The sequence below is a fragment of the Heterocephalus glaber genome, unplaced genomic scaffold (genome assembly GCF_053883595.1).
Source record: "Heterocephalus glaber isolate CG9 unplaced genomic scaffold, H.glaber_assembly_v1.0 deba00000281, whole genome shotgun sequence".
Taxonomy (NCBI): domain Eukaryota; kingdom Metazoa; phylum Chordata; class Mammalia; order Rodentia; family Bathyergidae; genus Heterocephalus; species Heterocephalus glaber.
In genome coordinates, this window is record NW_028258139.1 from 21,113,555 (window position 1) to 21,135,095 (window position 21,541).

Sequence of the window (21,541 nt, forward strand, 5' to 3'; positions counted from 1 at the left end):
GCCCCACCAGCATTTGTTATTGGTTGATTTCATGATAGCAGCCATTCGCTCTGGAGTGAAATGGAATCTCAGTGTTGTTTTCATTTGCATCTCTCAAATGACCAGTGATGTTGAACATTTTTTCATGTATTTATTTGCTATTTCTACTTCTTGGTCTGAGAAATGTCTGTTCATTTCAGATGCCCATTTTCAGATTGGGTCCTTAAATTTGGGAGGTCTGATCTTTATAAATTCTATATAGATTTGAGATAGTAGACCTTTGTTTGAGGAAAAGCAGGTGAAGATTTTTTTCCCACATTGTGGGTTGTCTCTTCACACTTTTGGTGGTTTCTCTTGCTGTGCAGAAGCCTTTTAATAAGAAGAGATCCCACTTGTTGATTGTTTGTGCTAGTTCATGGGCAACTGAGGTTTTGTTCATAAAGTGTTTTCCTATCCCAATGTATTCAAGAGTTCTACCTAAGCTCTGTTCCAGATAGTTCAGCATTTCAGTTTTTATATTTAGATCTTTAATCCATTTTGATTTTAGTTTAGTGCATGGTGAGAGATATAGGTCTAGTTTTAGTCTTTGGCAAGTTGGAACCCAATTTCTCCAGCACCATTTATTAAAGAGACTATCTTTCCTCCAGTGAGGGTGTTTGGCTCCTTTGTCAAACATGAGGTGGCTGAGTGTGTCTGGAGTTGTTTCTGCATCTTCTAATCTGTTCCACTGGTCCGCAGGTCTGTTTCTTTGCCAGTACCATGTTGTTTTTATCACAGTAGCTTTGTAGTATATTTTCAAGTTGGGGGTTGTGATACCTGCTGCCATGTCTCTGTTGCCTAGAATTGCTTTTGTTATTCTAGGTCTCTTCATGTTCCAAATGAATTTTTGGATTATTTTCTCAAGGTCGATGAAATATGCTGCTGGAATTTCAATTGGGATTGCATTGAATCTATAGAGGAGTTTTGGAAGCATGGCCATTTTCACAATGTTGATTCTTCTTACCCAGAAGTGAGGAATGTCTTTCCATTTTCTGATATCATCTACAATCTCTCTTTTCAGAGTGCTATAGTTTTCAGATAAGGTCTTTGATTTCTTTTATTAGGTTGATTCTAGGTATTTCAGTTTTTTGGATGCTATTGTGAAACTAATTGCTTGTCCTGTTTCTCTCTCAGTAAGTCTGTTGTTTGTGTAGTGAAAAGCTATTGATTTTTGTGTGTTGACCTTGTAACCAGCTACTTGACTGACTTTGGTTATTAAGTCTAGAAGACTTTTGGTGAGGTTCTTGGGGTCCTCTATATACAGTATCATGTCATCTGCAAATAATGACAATTTGCCTTCTTCATTTCCTATCTTTATTCCTTTTATTTCTTTCTCTTACCTAATTGCTAAGGCTAATATTTCCAAAACTGTATTGAACCGGAGTGGTGATAGTGGATGACATCCTTGACTTGTTCCTGATTTTAGTGTGAAGGATTTCAGTTTTTGACCATTTAGTGTGATATTGGCTGTTGGCTTTTCATGGCTGGCTTTTATGAGGTTGAGGTAGAGACTCTCTATTCCAATTTTTTGTAGGGTTTTTTTTTTTATGATAAATGCATGTTGGATTTTGTCAAATGCTTTCTCTGCATCTATTGAGGTGATCATATGGTTTTTGTCCTTGGGTTTATTTAGATACATTTATTGATTTGCATATTTTGAACGATCTCTACATCCCTGGGACAAATCCCACCTGGTCAGGGTATACAATATTCTTGATGATCTTGTGCATTCTATTTGACAGTATCTTATTAAGGATTTTTGAATCTATGTTCATTAGTGAGATTGGCCTATAGTTCGCCTTTTCGGTTGGGTCTTTCTCTCCTTTGGGGATCAAGGTGATGCTTGCTTCCAGGAATGAATTTGGGAGTATTTCTTCCCTTTCAATTTCACTGAAGAGTTTAAACAATAGTGGCAGCAGTTCCTCTCTAAATGTCTTATAGAATTCAGCGGTGAAGCCATCAGGACCTGAGCTTTTCTTAGTTGGCAAGTTTTTAACTATGTTTTCAATTTCATTGATTGATATTGGGTTGTTTGGAATTTTTAGGTCTTCTTTGTTCAACTTTGGTAATTCATATGTATCTAGGAATTTGTCCATTTCTTCTGTGTTTTCCATCTTATTGGTGTATACATTCTTGAAGTAGGTATTGATGATCCTCTGGATTTCTGCTGGGTCTGGTGTAATTTCATCCTTTGCATTCCTAATTGCATGGATTTGGGCCTTTTCTTTTGTTTTTCTGATACGGTCGGCTAAAGGTTTGTTGATTTTGTTTATTCTTTTGAAGAAACAACTCTTGGTTTTATTAATTTTTTGGATCATTTTCTTAGTCTCCATTGCATTGATTTCTGCTCTGATCTTTATAATTTCCTCCCTTGTATGAGCTTTGGGTTTTTCCTGCTCTTCTTCTTCTAGAAGCTTGAGGTTCAGCATCAGTTTGTTTAATTGGGCTTGCTATGTTTTCTTAATGAGTATTCACTGCTATGAATACCCTCGTAAGATAGCTTTCATTGTGTCTCATAGATTCTGATATGTTGTATTGTCATTGTCATTCAATTGTAGGAACTGTTTGATTTCCTCTGTGAGCCATTGATTTTTCAGAAGTGTATTGTTCAATTTCCATGTGTTTATGGAATTCTTGCAGTTTCTTTTGCTATTGATCTCCAATTTCATCACACTATGGTCTGATAATATATAGAGGATATCTTCAATTCCTTTGCACTTACTTACACATATTCTATGAGTAAGTATGTGCTCTGTTTTGGAGAACGACCCATGTGCAGCTGAGAAGAATGTGTATTCTGATTTTGTGGGATGGATCACTCTATAAACATCTGTTAAGTTCATTTGTTCAAGAGTTTGATTGAGTTCTAGTATTTTGATGCTTATTTTTTGACTGGTTTATCTATCTATTTGTGACAGTGGGGTATTGAGGTCCCTCACTACTACTGTATTAGTGCTTGTATGATTTTTCATGTCAGTTAGTATTTGTTTTATGTAGTTAGGTTTTTGTTTCATATATATTTATGATTGTCATGCCTTCCTCTTGCATTGTTTCCTTTATAAGGATGTAGTGTCCTTCCTTGTCTCTGTTAATCAGTGTTATCTTGAAATCCACTTGATCTGCAAAGAGGATAGCTACTCCTGCTTTTTTTCAGGTTCCTGTCACATGGGGTATCGTTTTCCACCCTTTAACTTTCAGTCTATAAGTTTCTTTTTCAATTGTGATTATTGTATGCAGCATATTGTTGGATCTTGCTGCTTGACCCATTCTGCCAGTCTATTTCTTTTCATTGGTGAATTGAGACCACTAACATTGATCCTTATAACTGATACGTATTGACTTATCATTGTCATGACTTTTTTGCTTTGTTGGATTCTACCCCATTGCTTTAATTTCTTGTCATGCTTGATGGATTCATTCTGCTGGGCTTCTTCCTCATTGCCTTTTCCTAGGATATTGTCTAAAGTGTTTTGGAGTTCTGGTTTGGTATACATGAAGTTCTTAAAGTGCTCTTTGTCATGAAAATATTTTATTTCTCCATCATTTTTTATGGATAGTTTTGTAGAGTACATCAATCTGGGTTGGGGGCTATTTTTCTTTAGGGTTTGCAATATGTCACTCCAAGCTCTTCTTGCCTCAAGGGTTTGGATTGAGAAGTCTGCTGTGATTCTTATAGGCTTTCCTTTGTATGCAATTTATTTCTTTTCTCTAAATGCTTGCAGAATTTTGTTCTTCTGTTGGGTTTCTTGAATCTTAACTATTATATGCCTATCTGTAGATTTTTTTTATCAAGACTAGCTGAATTCCTATATGCCTCACTTATCTGTATGTCAAGTTCGTTTCTCCTGCTCGGGAAGTTTTCTGCTATCACTTCTGTGAACAGTTTTTTTATGTCATCTGCACTTTCTCCTGTTTCTTCATTGACTCCAATCAGTCTTATGTTATTCTTCTTTGCATCATCTAGCAGCTGCTGGATTGATTTCTTCTGGTCCATTACTATTTTAAAGAAATTTTTTTTCTTTTCCTGGTCACTAATTGCAATCTTATCTTCTATATCTGAAATTCTATCCTCACATTGGTTCATTCTGCTGGGTAAACTTTCAATGGAGTTTTTAATCTCCTGGAAATCTGCACCTGTTTTATGGATTCCATTTGTTTCCTATGTTGGGATTCCATCATGTTCCTCAGCTCCTCTATTTTTTAAATGTGTCCTCTCTAGATTTATTAATCATGTCTTGCACTATGGGCACAATCTCTGCTGTTATGTGAGAAATTACTTCTGATTTCATTTTTTCCAGATCTTCTTTTGTTGGCACTTCTGGAAGTCCAGGTGATTGAGTATCAGATTGTTCCATCTCATTTCCCTTTGGGGTTGCTTTAGTTGATCTGGAAGTCTGGTTTTGAGATTTGTTTACCTGTCTTCTCATTTCAACATGGTGCAGATGTGCTGCTCATGTCCATGTGGCTCACCTCCTTGGCTCTTGGGGCAGCGGTATTGCGGTGCCGAAGGCTCCTCCTCAGCACTGTGGGTGGCTCTTCTCTTCAGTGCTGGGGGAACCCTAATGGTTAATTGTCTTTGATCCATATCCTAAGGCCACAAAATAAAATACTGATGATCAAGTCATCTCTCTTAATAATTTTATAACAAATGCCAAAAGACATAAGCACTTGCACTAGAACTTTCTGAAACCTATTCTCTCTATCCTGCCATCAGTTTTATTTCTTCCCTTTTATCTGACCACTTGTTTCCCTTTTATCTGACCCAATTAATGAATTACTCTGTGCTCTGGGTATTTCCCTCCCCAGTTAAACAAAAAACACATTGTATGGTGTTTTCTTTGAATAGTTATAAAAGAGACCTTGAGATGAGCTGAAGATTATATTTTCCTTTATCTCAGGAAAACACAACCTACAAAATGCAAGGTTTTGTAAGGCACTTACTGACCAAGACTTTGAAATCTGTCTCAACACTTTTGCTTACTGGTTAGATCCTAGGACACAAAAATGCTTCAAGAACCACAAAATTTGGAATACAAGAGGATCTAAATTGTATGGTTGTCAATGATTACAAAAAAAGAGAGGATTTCAGAATGTATAAGCTATAGGAAATGTTCTTTATGTCCCTGAAGGCTGTTTGGACAAAAAATTCAAACTTGTAGGCAAATAAAGATAATTCAAGAGAAACTTTAAAAAGAAACTCTATGGTGTTTACTAATAATATTCCAGTTTGATCCATCAGTGTAGGTAAAGGAAGCCTTTTCCTTTTTTGTAAAATTTCACATCTAGCCTCAGAAATGAAAGAGGAGATATAGGGAAAATTAACTCAGCCACCAGCCAGTCTGCTCTTGTTTGCCAGTGCAGAGCTTGTGAAATGAAGCAGAGCACCTCAAACCCAGTGCTGTCTGTGGAGCTTTAGATGTCTGAAGAGGGAAAGAAAGAATGAGATGAAGGAGAAGAAAATGAACAGAGAGAGTGGGAGGTGAGAAGGAGGGAGAAGGAAGAGGAAGGAGGGGAGGGGAGAGAGAAGGAGAAAGAGGGAGGGAGAGGAGGAGAGAGAAGGGTGGGGAAGAGGGAAAAGGAGGAAAGGAAGGGAGGGAAGGAAGGAGGGAGGAAGGAAGAAGGGAGGGAGGAAAGAATTGAGGGAAGGAAAAGAGAAACAAAGAAGGATGCCACAAAATAAAATCAGGCCCTGGTATGGTTTGTGTCTAGATGTCTGCCCCAAAGCCTCAGATGGTTTTAGGTGGGGCTTTTTCAGAGGCAACTGGATCTAGAGTGTGTGACCCTGGAATTGATTCATACTGCAATGCTAGGCGCCAGGGCCCTAGGATTGAGGGTGTGAGTGCTGCCTGTCCTAAGTAGTCTGAGTAAGATAAAAGGGGCAGGAAGATGCTTTTATGTTATCTTGTTGATTTTGCTGTCTTCGAAGTCATGATCTGTTGCCCCTCTGCCAGGCCGCCCTGCTTTGGAGCCAGCCTATTATGGACCAGAACCTCTACAAGTGGTGAGTTAAGTAAACCTTTCCACCTTTAACTGTGGGTGTTGGGTATTTTATCTCAGCAACCAGAAAAGTAACACAAGCCACACACAGATTGAAAGGTTAAATCTACATTTAAAAGATTGAAACTCCAGTTTAAAAACAAGGTGACCTAGAAGAACTCCGTTGAAGGAGGAAAACAAGAGGCACCAGACTGAGCTGCGGCCTTCCTGACAGCTTTGCCTCTGAGAGAGTAGAGGGGTGGGGATGTTGGACACTGTGCTGCACACGTGTCACTTGGTGCATCTGCCCTCTTTCTGTGAAATCTGCTCTTTCCATGCTGCAGGCAGGTGTCTCCTGGACTTGGGAGTTGCTGCCACCGGGCAGGGCAGGGATTACTCTGCACTGACAGCTCCATCTCAGACCAATCTGTCGCAAACCATTGCCCACTGCTTCTGGACTCTGTGGCTTCAGAATGCAGCCCCTGGCTGTGCCCAGCCTTGAATGTGTGCGGCCAGCTCTCCCTCTGGAGAATGGGAGCCACCTGCTTGCACCAGAGGCAGAGAATTCAGCCGGTGGGACATAATGTAACGCTGGGGCCACTGCCGTGACCTCTCTGTTAGTGGCTGCATCTACTCCCGTTTTCAGGGAACACTTTGTAGGTCCAGATCTACCGGGCCAGTGACTCTGTTGGGCCACATTTGTACACTGTCCTTACCTGCCATGGTACCATAACAGAGATCTCCTCTCCGACGAGTTCTGGAATCCACAGGAGAAATTTACAGCTGAGTCCTTAGTTGCAAAGAATCTAAAATCTGATGAATCTACAAGCTGTTGTTCATCTTATCTTGAAAAGCCCAGTTTGTTTTACCAACTCACAGGAAGGCAAATAATGGAGTGGCTAACAGCACAAACTGTGAAGAAAACTCTCTGGCCTCCAATTCCAGTTTCCTCATTTTTTAACAGAATGACCTGGGGTAAGTTACTCTAGCTTGCTAAGTCTTCTCAAAGGGGAACCTTTGGTAAGTGGGAATGATAGTTGTGCCTACTTACTATGAGAACTAGATGAGCCAGCTCTTAAAAAGTTCTTAGCACATGTCTGGCATATCAGAATGCTCAGTAAGTGTTGGATTTTATTATGACTATTGTGGGTGAGCTCTCTCACATACTTCCTGCAGGACAAATGCACTGCATAATGCCAGGAATCACTGTGACATATAATCTCAATGTGGTCAGTGCAAACAGTGTTTTAGAACTGTATTATTAAGCCACCGGTTCCTGCTCACTACAAGACAATCATATTCCCTTGGGAATCCTGTGCTGCCCCCATGTGCAACTGGGCTTAAATCTTCTTCCATCTTTAGTGCATTATCCCATTCATAGCTCTGCGCCTAGATGTCCCTGCTGGCCCTTTATGCCCCACCACCTGGACATTTTCTCTTCCTCATAACTAAATGGGATTACATTGGCAACTTTGCCAATTTGGTCTTGGAATTAGGAGCCAAAGCAGGAAAGAGAAACAGGTCAGTCATAAAACTTCAATAAACCCAAAAGGAAGGTATCTCTATTTCTGTAGCAAAAAGCAACATTTATGTTGTTCTTTAATACAACTGATTACAGCTGCTCAGGGGAACTCTTGAGCGACAGAGTGTATGAGACCTCACAACTTTCTCTGTGGAAAATGCAGATTCTAGTGTCAGAAAATGGCTACTTATTATAGACGATCTAAGCCAAAGGCCTGAAGTCAGAGCTGCCTCATTGGTGAGATCTAAAATACTACACGGGAGGTAATGTTAAGAAGAAAGTTGTTAAGTTACACGGTTCATCTGCTCCTTCCAAGAAGTTGGAATTTTCCCCTAGATCACATCCGATTAGCAGAGATTAGGGATTTGGGACCACAGGACACTATATCCCTGCAGAACTTGCTCTTCCTGTGTTCTTTTGGATCTGATGCCACCACTTGGGTTTTAGGAAGTGAGGACTGGCTAAGATGGCTTGCCATTGAGCCACTGTAGGCACATGACAAGGATGCTGCTTCTTGCATCCTGTTAGCTATAGTTCTGAGGGTCTGGAGGGAGGTGTCTCTTTGCCTCAGTATCTGCTTTTACTTTGTGGATATGCTTTCTGTGGACTTACTATGGACTGAGATCTATGTTAAATGAAAGACACAGTCTTTGTCCTCCATGGAGCTCACAGACCATGAGAAGTACAGATACTAAATAGTTAATTACAAATATTATAAGAGCTAAAGAGCATCACATTTCGATTTGGTTCCAGAAAGCTCAGATCTAAATTTGTGCCAAGAGTGTAAGTCATTAGCGATTGCATATTTAGCTGTATTCATGATTCCGTTTCATATTCCCACCCTGTTTTGACTTTCTTTCATTTTCATTTCTAAATTAAGCCATCTTGTAAACTGTCTTAAATCTTGCCTGTAACAAAGCAAGCTATGCATTTAAAAATAAACACATAGAAACTCAGTGAAAGTGGTTCAATGCCCTTTGTCCCATTAGAAGGATAAAGGAGGTGAGGATGCAGTGTTTCTTTTGCTGAAGCACAGATGGTATGATTCTTATGCCCCACTGCTGGGTGGTGGTGGGATAGGGATCTGAAAGGGGAAGAACAGCTGCCCATCACTGACTTCTCAGTACCATGGATACACCTGCAGTGGAGTAGCTGCCCAGTAGATATTTGCTGAATGGTCAGTGAAGCAATAGTGTTATTCATGCATGCCATTCTAATTTATAAAACACTTTCTTGTCCTCTGCTACTTTGATCCTAACAGTAACTCCTATAGCAGTCTGTATTAGGGCAATGCTACTGCTGTAACATATAGACCTTAAGGAGCTTACTCTGTTTTGTGTAACAGTGCAACATGGATACTCTGGCTCGTTTTCTCTGACTTCATGTGACGATTTATGACCTACAGCCAGTGATGGCAAACCTTCTAGGGCTTTCAGTGATAACAAACAGCCTGCTGTGGCACGCATGCTTTAGGTTTGCCACCACTGGCCTAGACTCTCATTTCCCAAGGTCTCGCCATTGTCTGCATTGCCTTGTGAAAAGGGGAAAGAATGAGGATATTGCCCCACTTCATAGCCTTGGCTTGGCTGTGAACAGATTGCTTCTTAACTCTTAGTGGGAATTAATCTCAGGGTTACACATGTGCACAATGGGTTAGGGGAGGCTGGAAAACAAAGGATTGAGATGATCAGCTGCTTTCCAGTGATGCTGCCCTAAAACATGAGAGCGAATGCATTTTAGTGTGGAGCTAGCCATCTCCACCACAGGTCGGTGGGCCTCACGTGACTTTTATATCTTAGAAAAAGAACAGAGTAAGACTGGAGAAAAATAGAGGGATGATTTCCTTATTCCTCAAATTGAGCACTTACAGGACACCAAACACTACAAATCACATCCAGTTGGCAAGAGATGGCCTTATCTCTGTCGCAGGAAAACTGCCCTATTGCTTATACTGAGGCTAAAAAAATATCAAAATAAATGGATAACACCTTCAGCTGTCCAACTTTCAGCTCATTGCCCTCTTTAATACAAAATTGCCTCATGTTTCAGATCCTTTTGCCTTGAGAATGAAGCTGCAATACTGACTCAGCTTCTAAGACTCCGTTTCGGGCCCAAACACACTCCAAGGTTTAAAGCTTGTTATGCCCCTCACACATCTGCATGTACCTTGCCCTTTCCTGCCGTTACACCTCAGGGATCTCTTCTCTGCAGCTGCATCTTCTGTCTTCCATCTGTTGAAATCCTGCTTCTTGTCACTGGCCACTTCTACCTTCTTGAAGAGGGCTACTGTGGTGTTCCCTGACTGAGCACATTACTCCTGCCTGTTACTCGTCCAGGGATCTGACTTAGCTGTCCACTGCTCTGTTGCCCTTCATAGGGTGTAAACTTCATGGGCAGTGGCCTGTCTCATCGAAGCACTTTTGGATGGGCCTTTACAAACAACATCTGCTTCCCATTTAGGGCTGATTGCATTGGGCATTGCTCCATTGGAGCCGGTCAGCTCAGCTGTTTACTTTCTGGGGCATAAATTGATCAAGTGTGACTGAATGGATCAGCTGCTGGCTAAATGGACCCTTCCTCTCCCGTCATTAGAGGATTTGACAGGATTGTGGGAAAATGCAGACCCTGTGTCCTAGCTCCATGCCCCTCACAGTGTATTGTGCTTACGAGTCGTGTGGGGATCTTGTTAAAATGCAGACTGATTTAGGAGCCGCTGGGGTGGAAGCTTGAATCGTGCATTTCTAACAAGCGCACAGGTGATGCTGACAAGACTCTGCTTAGCAAGGACTGTGTTTTGTGAAGAATTTCCTTCAAAATAATTCAAATGCTATTCTTTGAATGTGACCTGCCCTTTTCCTTTCCCTTTCCTGATAGTTTTTAACCCCAGCTGCATTTTACAAGAGATGTGCACGTTAAAAAAGAAATGTCAATCCATCTGGCATTTGTTTTATTATTCTTCTGCAATGCTTGCACAATAGAGCAGCAAGAATAACAAAACAGTTATAATAATGGGCAAAATTTATTAATTTTTTACTTCAGCCAGCATGAATTAGCTCTTACTATCTTCCCGGCAACACCATTGGTTATAATTCTCATCTTATATATAAAGAATTTGAATTTAGAAAGCTTAAGAAAATGTTAGAGAAGCGCATACTAAGTGCTGGAGCTGGAATCCAAAGATACTTGTGTATGATTTAAAAGGACAAAGGACAAAGTGCTTAACAATGACTCTGTCCTGCCTTAGTCATCCACCTCCCTGGTCATGTTTCTTTGACTTATTCTCTTCCGTGTGTTCTCTCTTTTACACACACACACACACACACACACAGACACACAGACACACACACACGCACACACCCTTCACCCCCACATCAAACACAGCCTCAGACAGATGCTTTGGATGCTCCTTCCAGATGCTTTGTGTCGAGGTAGAATAAATATCCTGTTACATAATTCTTCTCTGCCAGATGCCATGTGTCCTTTCCCTCCTCCTTTGGATGTCTTGATTATAAACTAGCATCTTCTTGGATGGTTCCCTGCAGACTTTATGGACGTGTTTTACCTTTGTTCATCAAGGTCTAGAAGCCTATTGGTCATATTACCCAGAATAATTGCCTCACGGATAATGTCCTCCTGCTGGGACATCCCTATGCACTAAATCACAGTTGGAATTCCTCGTTTGGGGGGATGTTTTCCACCTGGACTGGTATCGTTCAACATTAAATCATCTCTCTTCAAGGACAATGGTTAGTTTTCTCACATATTTAGTCTGTAGTCCCAAGCAGGAAAAATTAAAGCACCAGGATGGGTATTTTTTGCCTTGCTAATAGTCCTTTACCTGTTATGATTTTAAATTAAGATGACGATGTCAACAACAAGAAAGAAAACAACCATCTAATGTGAGTACAACATTCCTTATCCAAAATCCAGTCTGAAAGCCTTCAAAATCTAAAACATTTTGAGCAATCACGTGGTGCCATAATGGGAAAATTCCATACCTGCTCTCATGTGATGTCACAGTCAAAACAGAAAATTAAAAAAAAATTGTATAGGGCCAGGGGTTTAGCTCAGTGGTGCCGCCACCTGCCTCAAAAGCGCAAGGTCCCGAGTTTGATCTCTGGTACCAAAACAAATTATATAAAAGTAATATTTTAAGGTATATATTAAACATAAATAAATTTTGTGTTTAGTCTTGGGTCCCATTCCTAAGATAGCTCTTTATGTACATACAAATATTCTAAAATTCAGAAAAAATCTGAAATAATTCTGATTCTGAGCATTTTAAAAAAGGTTTATTCAAATTGTATGACTGAAAATGACATCAGCAAAACTTTTATAGTTTGTTGTGTATAATAATTGGCAAGGCACTTTCATCTGTGCTATTACTGATGTTACTGTTATTATTATGATTGGCTTTCAGTGACACAGAGAAGATATATGGGCAGATGTTAGATAGCTGTACAAATGCAGACCCAGTGCAGCTCCAGGCACTGGAGATAAAGGACTCACCAGAGTGAGCTGGGTCTGAATGCCAGCTCGCATCTTTACAGGTTGAGAGTTTGTGTATAATGCTGGATTTCTTCCACCTCAACTTCCTCATTTCCAAAATGGAGGAACATGTGATTCTTTGCTTGGATGAAATGGATGTAAGAATTATATATATATATATATATATATATATATATATATATATATATATATATATGATATATGGAATATAGAAGCAATGTGTTAGTTACTTTTCTCTCTCGCTGCTAAGACAAAATACCTGACACCCAAATTAAAGGGGAAAGGTTTTTTAGCTTACAGTTAGTAGAGGTTTCAGTCCATAAATGGCTGGCTCCAAGGCAGAGTGTTACAAGGCAGAGAGGCATCGCAGAGGGGAAACAGTTCATGGCACCCACATGGTAGCAAAACAACAAAGAACCTTAATAGAGTCTTTGTGCCCCTTTTATCCTATTCAGACTACTCAGGATGCGTAGCACTCATGTCTTTAATCCTGGTGCCCTCAGACCTAACCCCTCCAGGAATTAATCACACACTGTAGATTCAGCCACCTCTGAAAAAGCATGAGGCTCTGGGGGTACATCTAAACACAAGCCATAGCAAGTAGTTAAAAAAAAAAAGGAAGGCAATGGGACCAGCAGGTGGCTGGCTACTCCTCCACATGCAGATGCAATTTCAGCCTCCCCATAGCACCTACTCCGTAGGCTTGGTCCTTAAGACTGTCTTCAGTTTTGGTATCTCAGTCTGAATGTGCATCTAGTTTTTCAAACCACAGCATTTTAAAATGAGATTTTTAAGTCTCATAGAATTATTGTCAGTTACCTTTCCAGCCTGGAGAAGAGCTTAAGCATCAGCAGATGTGTGTGCTTGAGAGTCCTTCAGTGGGCACTTACTCCATGACCGATGTTGTCTGCCTCTTGGGCCTCACCCTATTGTGCTTCCTGTCCCACTCAGTTCATGCTTAATTGCTAAGCTTGCGGTCTCCTCAATAACCCTGCCCATTTAGGGGCACATGCAATTGCACACATGTGCCTTGTATTTCTCTTTCTCTACGAGCTTCTCTGCTTTTTGAAAATCTCCTTAGCTCTTGACACTCAGGGCAAGTGTTTGGTCTTCTGATGACTTCCTTCAAACCCTCTTTAGAGGTGCACTTAGTTTTCTTTTGGGCACCTTGTATCATGGTCCATAGAAACAAAGTATTGGTCTCTTTAATTTGCAAAATATCTGAATGTTTTCTGGGTAAGGGCTTCTTAAATGAGAGAATATATCTTGTTCATCTCTATGACCTAGCTCAGTGTCTGGGACAGAGTAAGTACTTGCTGAATGAATTTTAAATGATCCCAGCCAATAGACATCCCAGCCAATAGACATCCCAGCCACGAACATCAGGTAGGGAAGACAGGATCGTGAGCAGTACCAAGACGCCAGCCAAACTGGTTTGGGTTTGGGGCAGAGAAATGCCTTCGGGGGTGTAGTGTTGATCAGGGACAGAGGGAAGGGTACTCAGTCACACAGAATGGTGGAGGATGGGACTGCTTCCCTCAGGCGCACTGTGGACAGCTGGTGGATGCCACTCACTTCACCTTTCCATTGTCTTCCCAGTTTAGACCAATGATGAATAAGCACACTGAACTGATAATCAGTTGAAGATCAAACTATCAAAGGAATGGAGTTACTGTAATTCTCAAAGAACAGGAATATCTGGCATTTGGAGACTGCGACATAGTTCTGGAGTCAAAATAGGCCTTTCTTTTCCTTGCCCTAAGTTTCAAAGGGTAGCACACCTGTGCCCACCTTTGGGTATCTGAATCTGCAGAGCAAATGGGCTGACCCAGCCTCACCATGGTGGTTGGAGCCCAGATAACCTGTTGCAAGAGTGTCTCCTCCTTTTGGGTCCTCAGGAGGCCAGATGAGGAAGGGGAAAATGTTTCTCATCCCTGAAGTTGGAGGGACTGGGAGTCTCATTACTCACTAAGTAAGGGATGAATATAGAGGGGGAAAAAATTTCACTCTTACCTACTAGGTTTACAAATATGACAGGTAGCCTAATGTGGGGTGTCTAAATTTTGAAGATAAGACTACCAATAACTTCCTTACTTGGTAAAAGCTATATTTGAGAGATTGAGGATATTCACTATTTTATCTTGGAGGTCACAGTACGTCTATTGGCTAGTAAGAGTTTTGGGATTGATTTTTATTTGATTTGAACTAATTGAATTTCGTGTTTTACATGTTCATTTGGCGTGACTTCACATTTGGTACTATTGAAAGTAAATTTTAAGCCACCTCTCCAAGCTTCATGAATTTAATTATTTCAACAAGTGTTACTATGTAGCCGTTCTGTGCCAGGCCCTGTATTAAGTACTGATGGTTTGGCAACAAAACAATTTCAACCAGAAGGCCTTAACTGAAATCAGTTATTTTGCGTACAAAAACAGTTGAGTGTTATTCACTTAAATAATCAGTCAAAAATGACTTCTGGGTGTTTACTCTGTTAGGCAGTCAGGGTAAAATGGTGGTGACAACCTCAGTCCTGGAGGCTGAGGCAGAGCGCACTGGTAGGCAGACACATAAATACAAGCAAATTAAAAGTATCACGAAGGAAATGAACAGGGCTCCGAGAAAAGATTAATAGATTACATTGGCGAGTCTGTAAAATCCTCTAAGAAAATGTTAAGGAAACCAAAAGAAATACAACCATATAAGCTTAGCACAAAGAGGGATTTAGAGGAAGGAAATTCCACACACATAGTGGTGTGTGACTCAATGGGAAATTGCCTGGACCAGTCCAGGAGGTCTTGTTCCTGGGGGTGCTTGCACAGGGGCGTGTCAGCCGCCCTGGGTCCTACCTGCGAGCAGTGTGCTTCCTTCCTATTGCCTCTTCAACAAGGTACCATTGACTTCCTAGTTCAGGGCAACACAAAATTTACTCTCTTACTCTTCTGGAAATCAGAAATCTGAAATCAGTTTCATTGGCTTGAAGTCAAGTTTCAGCAGGGCTGATTTCTTCTGGAGCTCTGGGAGGAGAATCCACTTCCTTATCTTTCCCAGGGTCTAGTGGCTGCCCATGTTCCCTGTCTTATGACCTTTTCCTCCAACAACATCACATCACCTTCTCTGTAGTCAAATCTCACTCTGCTTCCCTTTCAGAACACTGTAATTACATTTGGGGTCTACCCAGGAGAGACAGGATAACCCCAATCTTGAGATAATTGATTTAATCACATCAGGGAAAGGACTTTTCCTATAAAGTAGAGTTCACCAGTTCCAGGTCTTGTGATGAGGGTGTCCTTGGGGAATCATTATTTTGCCTGCCACATACAAATTTCAGCTCTAGCTTCTGTGACTAGAACACCTGCTTTCATTTACTTCTCGTGGACAGTGCCATGTTCTCACATACTGTACTCTTCCACTGACTCTCCGCTTCCTTCCCTGTTTCACTTTCCCGGTCTCCCCAGCCTGCTCCATAGCAATTTCTCCCAAATAATCATTCTCCACACAAGTCCTAGATATAGACACTGCTTTGGGAGGTAACTGGAAATTCCCCTAGAAAGCAAATCCTTATTGGTTATATTAGGTGGAATGTGGATGAAACATAGCATGATATACTATCAAAATTACTAAAAGTTCCAGCAGGGATGAGTGAGTACAAGTGAAAGTGAACTATGCAGTGGCTATAATGCCTGAATGCCATGGGGGCAGTGGAGATTATTAGGATAAAATTATCGATTTCTGGGGAAGCTTTTAAAAATGAAAACAGTAGGTTCAGGTCAGCTATCACCTTATACCACGTAAGAGTCAGAATGCCTTCACTATATGATTTAAAGAGATATGCCACTCTTGTAGCAGGAAAGACTGTATATGAAGTCAAGCCAGGCATTTAATTTTAAGGGCAGAAAAATCTGCAAATGAGACTGAATGTGTAGCTTCAAGAGGTCTCCAGTGTCAAAGTCAGGGCTCAGGAAAGACTGAGATCCTGAGACCTGGGATAGGACTTTTCAACAGAGTGTCTCAGTTTCTTAGATCCCCAGATTCCTTTGCATTTTCCATGGTGACAGAAGCAGCCCCCATTCACACTGGTAGACAAAAGAAGCTGCCCTTGGCTGGAAACCCAAGAAGAGGCTTTGTCTCATACAGATGGCTTAAGATATGGTTGCTGTTCTCCTCAAGAGCTGCATTACTTCCTTCTGTTGGCTTCATATCAATAGTCAGGCCTTCGATGTCTAAACAGGGATGCAAACCCTGCTCTTGGAGGAAATAGCTTAGTGCCTGCAGAATTGTTGGGTCAGGAGGATTCGCATGTGTCAGAACCAGAGCAGCACAAAGAATATAAAGTGTATGGCTCAATGGGAAAACATTTTTTAATGCAGGAGAATTCTCCTGCACTAGGTCTCCTGATTCTAGATCTAATATCATGGCAAAGACACATAGGAGCCGATTCTAACCTTTGGTTGGGATCATCTTCTGAGACTTGGAAACAATGATGGCTTCATTCCATGGAGATGCTGGAGCAACCTTGGGAGAGAAGTGACAGGGGGAAGGTTTGGAGAGTCGGGAAGAATTTCTTGGATTTATTATGTGAGGAGAGAGAGCACATTACACAGTCATTTTCCTTGGGAAGGTGCGTGGGCACTCTCACTCAGCCATAAGGAATATTCTGTATATTGCTCAGGTGGAGCGAAATCTCTCAAAAACTCAGTGTGATTACATGACAGTAGTGACATTATGAGGCGGCACCCTGGAACTGGAAATATAGGCTTGAGACTTACCATAGCCAGGGGTCAGTGTTTAATCACAAGTATGAGGGAGCATAGTCACTAGAAGGGAGGGGCAAGGCCCTAGCCCTAGGAACAATCACAGTACTTGGACTTAATACAAGCTAAATCAATGGCAAATAGACCATGATGGTCCAAGGGCAATAGAGGGTACAGTAGCCTATTAGGGCATAGCTTGATTTGTATAAGTGGAAAAAAATCAAGAGCTGATAAAGAGAGGACTGAAGTCACGCATGGTAATGACAAATCGTGGCCTGTCATCCATTTCTAGGTCTGAGACCAGTTGTTTGAAGGGTGGTGAAGTGCTCCCAAGGAGGACCCTGCAAATCTGCAGCAAGCAGATGTAGTGACCATTCCCTCAGCGCCATTCAGCAGAGGAGCTGTGTCCTGCAGAAACCAGATCTTTACATGACCTCCCATCAACAAAGAGAAGAGGAAGCCGCAGCCTCATGGACAGATGAGCATGAAAGAAGAGGGTGTGAACCCAAAGCAGATTGCTGCCATGCTGCAGCCCTACTCAGGGGTGCCCCCCAATCAACAATGAGGGCAAGTCTGCCCATAATGGAGAGGCAGTGGTGTGCTTGCCTGTTTACATTGGCTGGAGGGGAGCTAAGAGGTGCAGTAGCCCTGACCCCTACCAAGGGGGCACATTCCAAGGTTCTCAATGGAAGCCTGCAACTGAAGGTTATACTGAGCTCTATATACACTACTCTTGCTTATACAAAATACACAAATGTAATGCCTTCTTCATCTTAACTAAGCATTTACAATGTCATTATAATTTTTGCAATTGTGACAGCAAAACTAGCACAAATTTCTCTTTTCTTCTTCAGACTTTTATGGGTAGAAGATTCATTTTTAATGTAGATATTAAATCAAGAATGTTGATCTTTCCACTTAGAGGAACATTTTACAACTTCTCTTTGGCATATGTGAATTGCCATGATCACCACTCTTGTGCTTTGGGGTAAAATAGAAAGTATTTGAACACAACCACTGCAGTATCACAAATGTTAATCTGATAACTGAGATTATTAAATGACTAATGGGTGAGGAGCATATACAACATGGATACGCTTAGCAAAAGGATGATTCATTACTGGTTGAGAATGGAGCAGGACAGTACGTACAATATTTCATCATGCTACGCAGAACGGTATAAATTTAAAATGCATGACTTGTTTATTTTTAGAATTTTTTGTTTAATACTTTTGGACCACAGTAGACCCCCAAGTCATAGTAAGTGAAACCATACGGGGACCACTGTCTACTCAGACTCAGGATTGGCAAGTCAGAGGCTCAGAAAGAGAATGATTGGATGATCATATGCTGCAAAACCTGGGGAACAGGCTCATGGAGAGACTTCTGGAAGCTAAATGTGAACAATGTGAGGATGCATCTCTCTCTCTCTAATACTTCGGGAGGATACCCACACTGGAGAAGGACCTCAAGAATGGAAAGAAGAGGGTTTTCTGTGGATGCCCTCTCCTGGTTGCTCCAGTGCCCTTACTACCCTGAGTAGAGTGTATGTCTGTTGTCTGTCCAGAAAATAGAGATTTTTGTCTGTTTTCTCTTCTGCTGTTATAATTATTACCTAGGAGACCCAGGTGCACAGTAAAAGTTCAATAAACATTTGGCCAAAAACCCTCAATGTGCATGTACTGTTTACATATCTGATTTTTTTCTTAGCATAGATTCCGAGAAACATATCAGATGATTAATGATTTTAAAGCATAAAATGTATTTATAATATACTATGTGGTGGACTATTCTAGATCATGAGGATAACAGCAGAGAACAGAACACACAAAAATCCCTCACTTTAATCCTGTACTCTAGACAGACAAGGAAATATTGGTGCACGTATACTCAGGTATTACATTTTAAAAGAACATCTTCCATTTGGCATACCTGCTCTGTACCTACTTGCACTTCTGAAAGAGTTTCTAACTCATCTTTCTCTCTTTCTTACAGCACCAACTTGTAAACATTTTCCAGTTGGATAGGTGGAAAAATGCCCTCAAAGTTTGTTATTATTTATGAAATTGAACATTTATTACCTATTTGATCCTCTTCTCTGTTAGTATTCCTTATTCATTTTCCAATTAGAGACTCATCCATTTTAGTGATCTCTTTAGGTAAAAATATTAAACACTAGTGTGAAGAATTTATTACATATGTTTTGTTCAGTTTTATTGCTGCCCTTTAAATTTTGTAGGCATTCCTGTTCTGTGCTGTTTATTTATATTTTAAGGTAGGATATCCTTCAATGTCCTAATTTGTGGCTGCTTCTGTTGCTTTTATGCTGAGAAAGTCTATCTCCCTTTGTAGGGCAATAAATAGTCTTAAGTTTGTATCTAGTTTCTCTATATGTCCAAATCAGTAATCTGAACAGGATTTATTTGGCTATGTGGTCTTGAATATCTAAGTTTGATTTTTCTTCAGCAAAAGCTATTTTTTACACTATGTCTTGAATAATCTATTGCTTCCTATTTATTATTCATCCTTCATAGTATATTAATTTTTTTATATACATGAGGGGCTATTTCTGATCTATGTATCTTGTTTTGTTGACACTGCAGCTTGCAAGTTATATACTAATTGACTTAAAATAATGCCTTTATTGAGATATAACTCATATACTATAAAGTCATCCTTTAAAAATAGACAGTGCAATTGCTTTTATTGTGTGACCATCACCATGATTTTAGAGCATTTTTCTCAACACCAAAAGAAACCCTGAGCTCCTCAGCAGTTACTGCCCACTTCCTCTTCCCTCCAGCTCCTGGGGACCTTGAATCTCTGAGACTTTGCCTGTACTCCACACTTTTTTTAAATGAAGTCATCTAGCATCTGACTTTTGTTTCAGGCTTCTTTGTTTCAACGTAATGTCTCAAGGTTCATCTTTGTTGTAGCAAGTATCAGTACTTCAGTTCTTTTTATTGCCAAATAATGTTCCATTGTATGAATTTATCATATTTTGTTTATCCATTCATCTAAGTATTTTGTTGTTTCCACTTTTTGGCCATTATGAGTGATCCTGTTATTAGTACATATGGTTTTGAATATATATATATATATATATATATATATATATATGTGTGTGTGTGTGTGTGTGTGTGTGTGTGTGTGTGTATGTACTTCCTCTTTGATATATACCTAAAAGTGAAATATCTGAGTAACTGTATATCTAGTTTTTGAGAACCTATCAAACCCTTTCCAGGTGGCTGAAACATTTTTTTCTTTGGGGGGAAGGGGGACTTTTTATTTTATTTTATTTTTGTATATCCTTTTATTGGTACATTTTAGGTGTACAAAATAATGACATTTATCATTGGAGATATGCACCTTTACATACTCTCTTGGTTCTTATTTTTTCCCCCTTCCCCTGCCCTCCCTTCAACCCCTCCATCCCTCCCTATTTACAAAGACTTCTTTTCCATTTTTTCATTTTCTCATGTTAATTCCATTCCCTTCTTTCCTTTCCCCTACCCCTCCCACTTCCCCCTCCCCTTTATCCCTTTTCTTCCTATTTCACATTATCTATTATACCTTTTAGTCCTTATTTACACTTTCAGTTTCTCACACTAGAGAAACTATTTGATATTTACATATGTGTGTCCTGTTTATTTCACTTAAGAATATCGCCTCAATGTGCATCCATTTAACTATAAATGTCTCTAATTTCTCATTTTTGATGGCTGAGTAATACTCCATTTTTTAAAAAACATTTTTAAAAAAATTACTTAAATTCTTTTATTGGTACATTTTAGGTATACAACACATTTACATTTCTCATTAGGAACTTGTACCTTTGTTGCATCTTGATTCTTATTTTTTTCTCCATTCCTAGCCCTCCCTTCACCCCTTCCCTAGATACAAAGACTTTGTTTCCATTTTTTCCATTTCTCATCATTTTTCCTTTCCCTTCTTTCCTTTCCCCTGTCCCTTCCACTACCCCTACCCCTTTGGACCTTTTCTTCCTATTTCACATTATCAATTATTCATTCTAATCATTGGTACATTTTAGGTATACAGTATAATGACATTCATCATTGGAAATTTTCACCTTTACATAATCTCTCTTGGTTCTTATTTTTCACCATTGCCCTGCCCTCCCTTCAACCCCTCCATCCCTCCATATCTACAAAGACTTTGTTTCCATTTTTTCTTTTTCTCATATTAATTCCATTCCCTTCTTTCCCTTCCCCTATGCCTCCCACTTCCCCTTCCCCTTTGCCCCTTTTCTTCCTATTTCACATTATCTATTATACCTTTTAGTCCTTATGTACACTTCCAGTTTCTCACACTAGAGAAACTATTCAGTACTTATGCATGTGTGTTCTATTTATTTCACTTAAGAGTATCGCCTCAATGTGCATCCATTTAGCAATGAAGGTCTCTAATTTCTCTTTTTTATGGCTGAGTAGTACTCCGTTTTATTAAAAAAAACCCACATTTTCTTTATCCAATCTCCAGTTGATGGGCATTTGGGCTGCTTCCAAGTTTTAGCTATTACAAATTGTGCTGCTATGAACATGGGTACACATATATCACTGTGGTATGATTCTTTTCATTCTTTGGGGAAGATACCCAGCAGGGGAATAGCTGAGTCAAATGAGACTTCCAGGTCTAGTTCTTTGAGGTATCTCCATACTGATTTCCACAGTGCTTGCACCAGTCTACACTCCCACCAGCAGTGGAGCAGGGTTTCTCTTTCCCCACAGCCCCACCAGCATTTGTT

General features: G+C 40.2%; 1 long non-coding RNA gene across 2 annotated transcripts; it reads left to right on the forward strand.

Moving 5' to 3' along the window:
* The first annotated feature begins 3,004 nt into the window (after window positions 1-3,004).
* On the forward strand, window positions 3,005-19,741 carry LOC110347683 (uncharacterized). 2 transcript variants are annotated; one of them, XR_002392406.2, is made up of 4 exons: window positions 3,005-5,497; window positions 5,970-6,019; window positions 6,339-6,969; window positions 17,069-19,741. It is a non-coding gene; the product is annotated as an uncharacterized LOC110347683 (long non-coding RNA). The 2 variants fall into 2 exon arrangements; XR_015440121.1 differs by lacking the exon at window positions 3,005-5,497 and having other exon boundaries at window positions 5,558-6,019.
* The last annotated feature ends 1,800 nt before the right edge of the window (window positions 19,742-21,541 follow it).